This window comes from Rhinolophus ferrumequinum, chromosome 12, assembly GCF_004115265.2.
Source record: "Rhinolophus ferrumequinum isolate MPI-CBG mRhiFer1 chromosome 12, mRhiFer1_v1.p, whole genome shotgun sequence".
NCBI lineage: Eukaryota > Metazoa > Chordata > Mammalia > Chiroptera > Rhinolophidae > Rhinolophus > Rhinolophus ferrumequinum.
The window spans coordinates 35,354,854-35,367,468 of record NC_046295.1 but is presented as its reverse complement, the minus strand read 5'-3'; positions in this window follow the sequence as shown (position 1 = coordinate 35,367,468).

The following is a 12,615-nucleotide window of genomic DNA, read 5'->3' as shown; positions in this document are numbered from 1 at the left end:
GAAAAAGTAGGATTAGCATTCATATTCCCATTTTACAGATAAGAAAAAGGAGGCTTTCTATGAGGTCAAGGAAGTGGCCAAGATGGCACGTGCAATCAGGCCAAATTCTTGTATGGCCCCTCCCCTTTTATTGATTGAAGTGTGATGGGGAAATCACTGAAAACATCAAATGAAACCTGTCGGGACTTTTTAACTATTCTTTTTAAACAACAAAGGTTGTTTTGTGTTTTTCCCCCTACTCTCTTTTTGGGCCCCCAAAAGCCGATTCCCCCTGTAAAGTTCCCCATTTTGTAGTTGAGAGAGCCTTGGCTTAGTACCAAATAGAACCTCAACACTTCTAAGAATGTGTGCATATTTCTATGGTGTGGGGTTTTTTAAATCACTTTCTAGTCACATTTCACTTTGCAAAGAAGGACAGTATCATTCCTAAAGGAAGAGAGGGTGGGAAGTCCTTTACCCCAGTAAGAACAGAGTCCCCAAGCCTCAGAGATGCCCCAAAAGACCTCCAGGACTCCATCTCCCCACTTCCAGCACCTGCTACTCTCTTGACATCACTACCATCCTCTTCTACCACAGCCCAGATCCTTCCACAGGACTGAAGACAAGCTGTGCACATCTCAGACAAGATTTTACAGTTTTACCAGCAAACAGGAAAGCCGTTTCCCTTGGTTCTATCCTCCAAATTCCCCAACACTCTGAATGGTGCAGCACCAGGCAATGGGCCAACTACATCACCAGAATCTCACAGGGAAAGGGAAACAGTTCCTCCGATGTAAGGAGGTACTGTTCCCCAGAGGGACGAGAAATGGTGACCCAATCACAACGGTCCACCACATACTTCACACTTTTACTGACCAAGTCTTTGAAAATTATTTCTTTCTCTGAATTCACATAGCACGATTTAAATGTATCACTCATAAGGAATGTTCCATATGCTTACACCTTTCTATATATGTGTGTTTCTCCTCCAGCTGTATGTGACCTTGGATTCATTCCTTAACCTCTCCTCGCTTTCGTGTCTTCACTGTGAAATGGGCATTATTATAATCCCTACCTCATAAAGTGTCGGGAGAATTAAAGTACTTGTTCCAGTGCCTGACAAATAGAAAGGCATTTGATAAATGTTAGATGTTCATATGACTGCCATCAATATTGTAGGAATCATTATTATTAAGGTATAACAAGAACTGCAGTTTATAGACCGCCACTGTATGTAAAGGGGTCTTGAGGCATAGGTGATATTCTCTAAAGGGTGGATGAATTAATCTGTGCTTTTTGACAATGGAAACTCAAGATATATAATTTGTCCTTGAAACATACAAAAAAGGGCTTATGAACTAAAGAAATCTCTTCAAAGCTGCCCCCAAATTTGATCAAGTTAATTTCAATAAATGTGTCACAGTGATGGAAAAAGGAACCCAGGAGGGCCCCACAGATAAGAAGTGCCTCACCCATAGTTACTCACTGGTAAAAAGAGAAGGTCAGATTAGATCAGTGTTTCTCAAAGGGTTCCCCCAGAACACAGAGTGCCTCCCAAATGCTACACACGCAAAGCAAGAGTTTCCAGCTCAAGTAACTTTTTAAAATCCTGTGCATGCTACCCCATTCTTGGAGCTTCACAACGCACATTTTCACGTTAAAACTCTGAGTGGTCCTGTAGAAAAGACATCAGTTTAACTTCTATAAAAACTGGTGCTTTCCAACTTAAATTCACAGGACCAGACCGACCAGTTTACGGACGAAAAGAGACTCAGACTAGCTTTGTGACTACAGGTGACACCCCCCCTTTCCCCTTTGTATGTTCTCAGTGGGCTAGGTCAGGGAGAAGTACATTTTCCTGATTTGAAGGGCTGGTCACCCCTTTGTGCTGAGTTCAGAGCTTCTCTGCAGCGTGAGTCACGATGAAGGGCAGCTCTGTTTGTCTAGTGATACCTTCCAGCCCTCTCTGAGGGAAAGGCATCTCACTGAGAATTCTTGGCAGGAAACAGGAGCAACGGATACATCCCTCCTTCCCCTTGGGACTTTCTGGCTCTCAAAAAGGTGTCAGCCAGTGTCTTCATGCAGAGAATACACCCGCTGGCTCAACTAGACTAGCATTTTCCAAAAAGAGAATTTGGGGAAAATAAGTGTTGAAACACTTCATACTTTATCCCTCCTCTTATAGAGTCACAAAGCATATTAGCATATTCAAGATTCTGAAGTTCCTCAGGAAAGAAACCTACTTAACTTTAACCTGCATTTCCAAAGTTTATTTGACCATAGGGCCTTTTACCAAAATACCTATTAACAAATCAAGGACATTAATATTCCACGAAACACTTTAGATCTCTGGGGTCCCTTCCAGCTACTTCATTCTATGACTCCCTTTTTTAATTATGAGGCATTAAAAGATTAATTTCTATCAGGCTTCCATTAAGAAACTTATCAGAATTTGCAAAGGGGAGCAGATAAAATCACCCAATTAAAAAAAAAATCCTTGAGTGATTTTGAGGCTTAAAATAAATTACATGCATTTATATATAATTTTCATTTATATATTCTGTTCTTCCACACTCCCCACCAACCCTGATGCCCCGGCTGGCAGGGAAGGCTGGCACACATATTTGGTCCATGGTAGTTATGTATTCCTATTGAGCTGGAGTTTACTTCAGTGCACACAGGGAGAGCTAAAAACATGCTGTTGACTCATTGGCCCTAAGAGCAGAAGAAATGCCAAAAGTACAGGACAAGAGTCAGAAAAGCAGCAGGTGGAAAATGTTATGGGGCAGTCCTCTACAGGAAGCACTAGTTGCCTTTTTCATCTGCCCAAACACCTTCTGGTGGTGGGGAAAGTCAACTATATATTTCTCCCAAAATACCATCTTCCATCAAGCCTTCTGCTCCCCAGCAAATGAAATAATACAAAGTAATTCCAACAGAATTTGCTGCTTCTCTACTTCCTTCTGTATAAGGCCACTAAGTGAATGTTAAAAGATTGCCACATGTGTGCTTGTCACCTGTGTGTCTTGTAAATGTTTGTGCACTTGTCCCTGTGTTCCTACATCTCAGGCTTCAAATATTTGTTTCCCACCTTCATCAGTGACTACCTGTGTGGCCTTAGATAAGTTGCTTATCCTCTCTAAACCTTAGTTTCTGCGCCTGTAAAATGGACATAATGCCACCTAGGTCCTAGGGTTGATGATGATACTCAAAGAGCTAATATGTGAAAATTGCTTAGCAATTGCAGTGCCTGGAACATAATAAGGGCTTAATAAGGGCTTGCTGCAATTATTATATATTAGCAGTAGTAGTATCACCACAAATAATTATTATTGCTATTATAATTACTAAAATAGTATTACCATAATAAACGTTAATATAATTACTATTACTATAATAGTAATGATTCGTACTCTTTGTATCAGATAGCATTGTCTTTGACAGCAGTAACAGACTGTGTCTGATGAACATTTTCAGCACAATATCTAGCATGACATCATATGAAAATTAGTGAACTAGTGTTAAGGATGAAAAAATTATTTTTGTTAACTCTGAAATACTTTATAAGTAACAATGCAAAACAATTCAAGGAAATATTAAAAATGGAAAGAAAAATGGCCAAACAATGATGGTACCCATGGTGTATCCTTTGAGGTTGATAGCCATATTTTAATCATGAAACCCAACCATTGACACCACTTTTGGGTTAAAATGGTATGTGTGGAAAACCCTAGGTTAAAATGCAGCCTAACACATGGAAATTCCAACTCTTCTGGAGTTTGTTTTTGGAGGCGCCACAGCACCCAAGGCCAGCGCAAGAAGTTGATGGGCAAACTAATGCAGGTGTGTTTTCCTGACTTCTGCATGCACTGGCTCCATCTTTGAAAAACATTTAATGTTAATTGATTAAATTGTGTTTTTGGAAGGAAAAATGTTTCATTTTAATTCAGCGTTACCTGAAAATAAGAACAGATAGGCCAAAAATGAAGATTCATTTTCCAGGTGTCCCCTAAAGTATCTAGAACCATAAATGATATACAGTAGCAGATGATTAAAAACTTTAAAAAGTCTTATCAAAGTTCTTTATGTGATAAAAGGCAAAAAAGTTTCCATTTCTAAAGGAATCTCTACACTTTAATAGTTGAATTTTGTTAGAGGAACACAGTTTAGATCTTCATTAAAAAGGAAATGTATTTTCCATGTTTTATTTAAATTATATTCCATTAGTCATTTGCAATCATGGAATTTTTCTTTGGTGGCTTTTATGTTTGGGTTTTAGGAGGGGGATCCCCAATATATTGCTAATCTCTAAATAAATATTTTAACATTCCTATGCAAAGTCATTTCTTAAAAGCTGTTGTATATCCATCTATGTCATGGAGCTAAACAACAAGTATGCTGTACAAGCCAGCACTCCTGCCTTATGAGTGGATTTTTTTCAGCCATGAAGTCTGGGTAAATTTTCATGACTGGTAGTAAAATACTGCATTATCAGGACCAGTCAGTTTTGGGGTTGTGAGCACGTGCCATCCTAAAGTCCCTCTACCCCAGGCCAGGCCTGGTTCAGGTTGTACTCACCCATCTATCAAGAACCACTGTCCCCAACAATTCCATGTGCTCTGCCTGACTAATTTTTTCCATGAGATTCTTTGTTCATTCCCTCAGAACATAGCCACAGAGGGCACACTAATGTGAAAATTAACTCAAGCAAATAGAGAAACAATGCACACAACGACTGCATTTTAACCTAGGGTTTTCCACACATACCATTTTAACCCAGAAGTGGTGTCAATGGTTGGGTTTCATGATTAAAATATGGCTATCAACCTCAAAGGATACACCATGGGTACCATCATTGTTTTGCCATTTTTCTTCCCATTTTTAATATTTCCTTGAATGCCAGGAAGTGGTCACTTTTCATTTCTCACGGAACTGATTTTTCTAATTTTCAGTAGGAGCTGAAATCCACCAGGAGGGTTTTCTCCACCAGCAGTTCTCTTTGTGGATCTGAGATTTCCCAACAAGTACGACTTACTCAGGGGCATCGTTAGTGAGAGTAGCTCAGAGCTCAACGATAACATTTTTTCATTAACCTTACCCGATATCCAACAGAGGATGCTATTACCTTTCACTGCGTCCGAACTTCTGACCCATATTAATCATCGGAATTCGACAAGGTAATGGGATTCCCGAAAATTCTCAGGAATCCCCAAATTTCTGTTATTCTGCAATTTTTATAACACTTTACTTACATGTTTCTGAAAAATAATAAGAGAGCATAATAATAAAGAAAGAATCATTTTTCTGTAATAAGATTATGTGAAAAGTTTCCATGGTCTTCTGTTTAAAAAAAGAAAAGATATAATAAGTGGATAGTGTCATGCAGGGTCTTAGCTCCTGCTCCCCACATAAGAACGCAGGATACGGTGAGGCCAAAAGGGAACAACAATGGAGCCACAGATAGCGGAGTCATACCACTATATTCTCAATGGTAGCTGGTCGAGACACAAAAGCAACCATCTGCCAGTACCCCAAAAAGGGGTCCTCCTGCACCCCAGTCTTGCTGGTGGCCGGGCGAGACACAGGAAGCACAGTCCACATGATCCGCAATCCGCCATCTGCTTCTCTGCCAACCAACCAACCAATCCCACTTGCTAGCCACAATCCGCGCTTGCTAGCTTAGCCACGGCAGTTATATCAGTGGCCAATGGCTCACTGGTTACAGATGATGGCCAACTAGTCACAGCTGATGGCCATCTACCACCCGAGCCAGCACCTTTCCACCTGAGGCCGAGAGCCTGGAAACTGCTCTCTGGGACTCTGTCCCCACAGATGGTTTGTTATTATTATGAATCAACATATTGTGACAAGATTATAAAATCCAGTTACGTGTAAAAATGGTCTCTACCTGACACAGAAACAGGACAATAGAAAAAATTTTTAAAAGAAATGAACATTAACATAAAATAAATGCTAAATAAAAATTGGAAAATAGTACCAATAAATATTTAAAGATTATCATTCTTTAAATGAAACATTTAACCCCACAAAACATTAATTGTTCTCTCCAACAGAATTCAAAAATGTAATACCTGGGTCTCCTGGCAAGCTTAAGAGCACCACACAGAAGCAAGTGTCAGAACAGCCAGTTTTAAGACACATTTTGCTTCCAAAACCTGGTATTTATTACAGCACCATTCACAGGACTTGTAAAAAGTAGTCTATGCCTACCAACTTATTAACATTTACTCACAAAAATGACTTGCTGTCAGCAGCGGACAGAGCCATGAATACACCCTTAGAGCAACAGATGCAAGAAAGACTGACTGATGCTTCTCTTCTACTGCTACTGTCCCGTTCCCAGAAATGTCGACCTTGACCTTCAACCCCATGTATCAATGTTTGCTACTCTTGGTTTCAAGTTGAAGTCAGTGGATTTCTTCCAACCAGCAAGATCTCTATATAGACTATCAGCTTTTACTCTCACAGAATTATAATACTTCTTCCAATTTTCCTGATTTCTCAACTGATTGTTCTCAGAATTCGGGAGTCCATGTAAATTTCCCAAGAAACGCCAAGAAGAAATTCCCAAATGGAAACACTTTCCTTTTGTTGCTTTTCAGAAGAAACCATAAACATGGAGCTTTCCTTCCCATCTCCAAATTTTCTCTGCTCACTTATGGTTGTCACCTCTTTAGATGCCCAACTCACAATTTCCCCTTCTCTGGGAATAGCATCGATCCTGTGGGATTGTTCTTACTACATAATCTTGTATTCCCGGCCACATACAAAAAGTTGACTCAGCAAAGAATGCCTGGCCTGCCTGATTGGATTCTTTCACTGTCTCTGGAATTTGACTACTGGAATTCACACATACAGAGACTAGGGCCATTGTGGTTTGGCCATGTTGATGATGGGTGCATGAGGAGTTAAATCTATAGCTACCTGTTGCTCATATCCCAGGAACTGCTCTGAAGCTCCTCTTTCCCAGTCATGAAATACTTAAGATGCCCCAATATTCTTCATTAAATCCCTCCATGGTTTAAGCTAGACAGAATTAGATTCTGTTGCTTTCAAGCAAAAGAATCTTCATTAATACATCATTATTCCCTGGCCCTATCTCCTTTAATTGTTCAAGAAAAGAAGGAAAAATGTCTTGCTGGTTTAAAAAAGTAGGGATATATGACAGCATTTATGTAACATTTAGAAACACACAAAGAAATACTCTGTACAGTTATTGATACATATATGTAGTGTGGACATAAATTGTGAAGTGTGCACATCTATGTCAAGATCATGGTTCCCTAGGGTGGGGGCGGGTGGGGACATGGGCCAGGAAGAGGCACAAGGAAGGGACTTCAACAGTTATGGTGATGTTTGATTTCTAAGTGATCACACCACTTAGTTTGCCCAGAGCGGTTGAGTTTACATTTGTTGTCACAGAATAATTATCAACAGTAGCTCCTTCTCTCTCAAAAGTATTCTTCCAGTTTGGATAAGTTCTATGACTACCTTTTAAGAACATTCTAAGAAATTATAAAAAAATACTTCTTTATATTTTCCTTATATTTGAAATATTTTATAATTAAAATGTTTTTAAAGTTATTACATATACAGAATACAGCTGGTAAAGCCCCTTACTTTGATCTTCCAACCATGAACCCTCTAGAGCACCTTCTTCACACAACACTTGTGAGGATTATGTGAGATCAGCTCTATGAAGCGCTTACCAGTGACGTGCACTGAAACGACAGCCACCACTAAGGTGACATTTCTTTTTTTTTCCTTTTTCTTTTTTTTATTAGTTTCAGGTGTACAAAACAATGTAATAGTTAGACATTTATCACTTATATCCCTCACAAAGTGACAACCCCGATCCCCCAATTTACTACCCCTCTGACATCACACACAGCCGTTACATTTCCACTGTCTCTATTCCTAATGATGTACTCTGCTTCTTGTAAGTATATATATACATATATATACACACACATACTTGTAGTTGACATTCATTATTGTTCAGCTTCAGGCGTACAGTGCAGTGATCAGGCATCTACGTCATCCCTGAGATGGTCTCCCTAATAAGACAAGTGTCCACCGGATACCCTACAAAATCTTTACAACATTATTGATTATATTTCCCAAACTGACTTTTGTATCTCCGTGGCAATCTTGTGGTCACCAATTGTGCTTTCTAATCCCCTCATAAGGTGACATTTCTTTATATTAACAAATTCCTGGTAAGTGCTTTAGGGATATTTTAATTTTAATTTTTTATGTATGTTATACATTTATAGGATTCAAAATTTAAAAAATACAAAAGAATATACAGTGAAAAGTATTCTACCTCTGGCCCTGTTTATCTCCCTAGATGCAACTAAATGTTTGTAAAAACAAGAAAATTGTGTGTGTGTGTGTGTGTGTTTCCTCATTTGAAGGTCACAAAGACTCTGAAAAGCTATCATTATTTCTTCCATTTTACATGATGAAATTGAGGCTTGGAGAGATGAAGTTACTCGTCCATGGTCACATAGCTAGTAAGTAGCAAAATTCAGGTTCAAATCTCTCATTACATGTATTGTCCAAATTAAAGAGGAAGAAGAATTAACTTACTAAATTGAAGGCATATTTTAGTCATCAAAGAAGCAGGCACTCACATGCCAGGCTTATTTGGAAAGTTCACTGCTCAAAAATATCTCCCCTTTTCATATGTAATTCCACCATTTCAGATTTTTACTTAGGAGCTTAGAGTGATCTGCTCTTATCCTAGAGCTCCCTAATTAAAACAGAAATAGAAATTCTGGAAGGCTAAATATATGCCAACACTGGGAAACTTGTTGGCTCTCCTTCCCAAGGCACTGAAGGAGGGGATCAGACAGGGTGGTCAGGGGGCATCCTTAAGGAGTGGGAACAAGAAACTGAAAGGTAAGATAGGACGTGACAAAGAAAACCTACCTCCTGGGTTTCCCTTGAACCTGTCCTAACTTTGTTCCATTAGGTTCAGCCAATGATCTGCCATCAGATCTATGATGGACTTTTTCTCAAACAATCTAAGTTGTTTTCAAAATGATGATGAATATTGATTTGGTCTCTTCATCCAACATTCCAATCTGGCTTTTATTTCAACCAAGGACACACATTGCCAGGCAGAGTATGGGTAGTCAATTCTCCCCCGAGGAATTCTGAAGGTTCTGAGTTAACCAAGATTACCAACCTAAATCCCTGCCAGTTTTGTATCCCTACTCCTGAGCAGCACTCCCTCTCCCCCCACATCTCAAGTTCTTGATACAGCAAAGCCTTTAATACAGCAACATCCAGCTTTCCCACAGCAAAGTCCCAGGTATCCAGAGGCAAAAAAAAAAAAAAAAAAAAAAAAAATGTGAACTCAGGAACAATAAGCCAAATTGTGTTTCTGTCTGAAAAGGATGTTTAGAGCTTCATTCAGGTTACAATAGACCCAATCAACAGAACCCACAGGAAACTTATTCCCAACAAATGAAAGTTACAAGATGGAGAGAAAGGAGAGGTCAGGTCTTACCTTGGAAAGCATGGATGATTGGCCCAATATGGTATAAAATGTTTTGGTCCTGAGCCAAATATTTGCCTGATAATTTGGATAGTGTTTGCACAACAAGAAAAATCAGTCATCAGTTAGGAAAATGTGTCGTATGAGTCTTAGGATTCAGCTATCTATAATTGCAAGGGAAGGCAACGTTTTCATCCAAAGTGAGTGCATTTGCTTGTCTTGGCTTGTTATTCTAAAATCAGTGGCCTCTAAATAAAGTGTTGAAGTCCATGACATAACCACTGTTTCTCCATCTTTCCCATTCCTCCCATAGGGTTTCAGTTGCACAAAGTCCACCATTAACAATCTTTTCTGCTGAAATCTGGTTCACCAAGGGAGAGCATCCAGAAACAGGAGACACAGATTGGGGAGACTCTTCCTACTAGAACTGCTGCTTTAGTTTAACTTGAAAAAAGCCCACACCCAGTTCCTAATGAAAAACATCTGAAACACCAGGTCTTCCCACAAGCAAGTGATGCTGATGCTTCCTTCTTGCTCCATTCTACATGCAACCCACAGATTGCTAGGGGAAAAATGGAGCCTGCCAAAAGAGCAACATTCCACTAGACCCTGATTTAGCAAGACATTTCCATATCATACCCCCAACCAGCTGGAAATCTTCCACTGCTTTTGTGCAAAGATCTTACTCATCTCACTGAACTTCCTGATTTAAAAGTCTAATTCATTTCACCAAAAGTGTGACAGAAGGACACTAAGTATACTACCCTCTCCTGCCAGATTTCCCCAGACCAATGCTCTTGCATTTGCAATCTGTAAAAATTGGCGCCAGTATTCTATGCAGGGGGTACCAGTCCAGTGTCATCCTTCTACTAGTGCCACAGAAACTTGGCTGATGGCACTGGAGGAAAAACAAGTTTATCAATTACGTCAGTCACTAAGTTCGCTCCTCCAATAAAAATAACAATAACAAGCCTAATGTCTCTTATCCTTATGAAATAAAAACTGCAAAATACAAAGGAGTCACAGTTTAAAAATGTGACACTTTCTCTAAGCAGTAAACCTTAGAGATGCAGTGTTTATATTGCACAACCCTCCCAGAGCTGCGTTTGGGACTAGGGAGAAGGCAAATAGGCCTGCCAGGGGACAGTGACTTAGGGAAGGAGCCCATGACAGAAAAGGAAATAAATCCATTTGCTGATTATAAAAATAATACACATATATATGTAGCTATACATACATGCATCCAACATTTTTTAAGTATGGCTTCCACACATGTAATTAGCCCGTAATGGCCTCTCCTCAGTAATCAGCAAGGCAATCTTTTCTCCTTTGCTTGCACCATTCTGGGATCTCTTGGTTTTTTTTACTTCTTTTATATGTGAATGATCAACTCACTTTCTGTAATTTGTGGTCCCTTCCCCCCATTTCCCCTGTACTCCCTATTTACATTTTGCGACAGCTGCTGGGCATCCTCAAACTCCCCGGTTTCTCGCTGAGGTGTGAACAAACAGATATTGTCCAGCAGGCATCAATACATCATCCACGCTGCTTTATTTAATTTTCTTATCGCATCTAAGAGAACTCGCAGGATTGCAAACTACTTCCACATATCTCAGTAATTTGCAAGACAGTATCATATGAAGAAAGTTTATTCTACTAGTCAAAAGGAACCATCCTTTTGATATCAAATCATCCTCTGAAAGCACGTATGGTACTGTTTGGAAGTGCACATGAGGAAAAATGGTCCAACAGCACCACTTACAGGAAGAGCTGTTAAAAGCAATGGAGCCAGTGTATCAGCAAAGAAAAGCAAGCTGGGGACGACGACCTGTCTCATCAGAAGGATTGACCTCCCCCAGTCTCTGCAGAAAGACTGAGCGGGTGACAGGAAACCAGGGCAATCAATTTGTCATCACTTGAAGGGAACGCACAGATTCCAGCAAGTCCTCTGGAGGAAATGTTAACATCAGGCTCTGCTAAATGATAAGGACGGACTCCCCGCTGAGACAACTGATTTTCATCAAGGCTCCTGGTGCCTGAAAAGACAGACCAGGAAATCCTGCATTGCATCTGGTGTATATAAATAAAGTGTTTCTTCCTTTGTAATCAAGGCTCTCCCCAAAACTCAAACAAATCCAGACTTCAGGGACTGCCTCTTCCAACATCTACCTAACTTGTTTTCGGCGTCTCCAGGTCAAAGACACTTTCTCTCTAGAGGTTATACACAAATTCATTCCGTCTGTTTCTTTTCCACATGGAGCAAGAAAGCCATCAGATCCTCAATGTCTCTTTGGCTCCCTCTTGGTGAAAGTAAGACAAATCTTAGACCTCTGTCTCCAGATGGCAGGTTACAGGTGCTTGGCTAGGAAAACTTGCCTCAAAAGGTCCTCTCCAAGTGTGCCTCTGTGTTCACGCAAGCCAGCAATTAGGGATTTCATGCAAGAAATTATGCATTTCAATTCCATAAACTTCACCATTAAGAATAGAAAATTTTTGTTTGTCCATTCATACGTGTGTGTTGGTGAAAAAGTGGGAGTTTAAGTTACCCTTTTTATTGGCTACGTTGTTTAAATTCATCAGACATTGGCTCCACTTTCACTTTGCCTGGGTAGTCCCAAGGCTGAACACATTTTCAAGTCTTAACCTCCTCAAATCAAAGAGCAGAATCAGGATTATTAATAAGTTCAAAAAAGTCTTGTTTTATCTCATTTTATTTTTAATGTACCTATTCTTCCATAAACCCTGATTTGGCAAAGGTATTATTAGAAAATGCAACTCTTACAAGTCAGTGTCTAACTACACTTTGAAGAAGCCCTCTCCACGTCCCCATGAACTCTGCATGACACCCCTCTCAACTTGAGAATCACAGATACCAAAATGTTATGCCTAAGGAGGTCCTAGCAACTGCCCAATCTTGTAATTTGATGGGTGAGGGCAATGAGGCCCCGCGAAGGTTAAATCATTTGTTTCCAATATCTTAAATAAATAAAAGGGAAAAGGACCCTGACAATTCCCACTCATATGCAAGGACAGAGGTCCAGGGTCACAAGGTATCATTGAATTGTGCCTTCTCATTGAGGAATCTCAGAAAACTCTTATTTTGAATCACA